This window comes from Arachis ipaensis, chromosome B07 (genome assembly GCF_000816755.2).
Source record: "Arachis ipaensis cultivar K30076 chromosome B07, Araip1.1, whole genome shotgun sequence".
NCBI classification, from domain to species: Eukaryota; Viridiplantae; Streptophyta; class Magnoliopsida; order Fabales; family Fabaceae; genus Arachis; species Arachis ipaensis.
Genome location: NC_029791.2, coordinates 11,974,650 through 11,976,558, shown reverse-complemented (window position 1 = coordinate 11,976,558; position 1,909 = coordinate 11,974,650).

Below are 1,909 nucleotides of genomic sequence, written 5' to 3'. Positions count from 1 at the left end.
TTTTGGATTGAATGCCTCTTTGGACCTTGTTAGATTGCTTCTGACCCAGCTTGGTTTTACCTTTCCTCACAACTTGCTCCCAGCCTGGTTCATCATGCATGCAAGCCTCGTCAACATTATTTCCTTCCAAATTATTAGCCTCCAAATCTTCTTGCAAATTCGATGCAGGATTCTCGTCAGTAACGCCACCTACCACATTAGGTTCTACTTCATTTGAATTGTGAATTTTGGTCTCAGGATGTAGCACTGCCTTTGTACCGTCCCGTGGCTTGGTGGCATCGGAATCAACATTCTTTCCTTCCCTAGAGTCTCTACCCAAGCACTGTGCCATATCGTGACCATAACGTGCACAAGAGTTACAAATTAAATTTAAACTTTCATACTCCACTACATGAGTTACGCCTTCCACAATGATATGCTTGATCACTGGCAGTCCTAAATTTATTTGAACACATGCTTGGACATATCGTCCTCTCTCAGTCAACTTAGTGGTTAGGTCCACTTTGATGGGGACTCCTATTACAGAAGTAATAAACATCATGGCCTGTTCTTGATAGCACCAGATTGGGAGCCCCGAAATCCGAACCCATACAAGCGTAGACCCAAAGGATTGCTCACATGGCCAAAAATTTATATCCCACGGTTTTACAGCAACATAGTGCCCCTCAATCAACCACGGACCACCAAGCATGACCTTCTCACGATCTTCACATGCATCGAATTTTACCATGAAGTACCCAAACCCCACATCAAGCAGATCAAAGCCACCTTTGATGCGCCAAACCATCCGAAGCTTGTGTGAAAGAGCTGTGTAACTATAATTTTTATCAAGAACCTTAATCACTAAAGCTTCTCGATAAGGCTCTGCCAAACAAAGCTTGGCTTCTTCAGTGAAGTTTACACATGGAGGTTGGGAATCGCCCTGCTTGCCCACCACCGTGGCTATACTATCCCCAGATAGAGATCCTGCAAGTGCAAACGCCTTCGATTTCTCTGGCCCAATGACTTTATCTCTAAAGGAGATCTTTGTAGGATTTGAAAAACCCCCTCGTGAAAAACCCTCCTTGACACCGGATGCACCCCCACCCACACTCTCCCCCTTATCTCTTCCGACGGCATGGCCGCCATCCTCACTGTGTTTCGCCCTCAAACACTCGTTCCCGCTCTCTCCTTCTCTCATTCTCTAATAATTGGTTATTTTTGTCAAACAAAACTTATCTTGTATGAGTATAACTTTAGTTTCAATTTTTCATGGTCAGTTTTGTCAGCGTCCAAATCTTTTATGGTTAGAAATTGCTATTTACTCTTTAAATTATGAGGAAGTATAGGAGCGAATGAAATATCTGTACAATGTGTACAATGAAAGTTTAAGGATGTCCGAGAGATATAATTATTAGTGTTACTTTTTCCTATCAGCTTAAGCTTAAGTTTTTGGAATGAGTGGTTTCATGACATGGTATCTTCTAGATCCGAAAGGTCAAGAATTCCATTTTTGGTGAACCCCAAAATCAGCTTAAATTTTTGGGATGAGTGGAAAATCACATTAACACAGCATGATTCAAAATATTATATCAAGTTTAATTTTGATGCATGAAAGTGTAAAATTTGTTTGGATGACTATTTACGCCGTTAATATAAAAAGTAATTATTTTTTTTCAATGTCGCGTTACGTAATTAGATGCATGTATAAAACTACTTTACACTAACCGTAACCGTAACCGTGTATTAAAATTAAATTCATATTATATCAACAAATTAGTTAGTTTTGCACATATTTTAAATGTATTTAAAATTTAAATTATTATTTTTTAATTTAAATACTTTAAATTGTTTTTTTTAATTGGATATATAAACATAACTAATCATACAAGTATAATAATATGAATATGTTTATTTGTATTGAATTAAA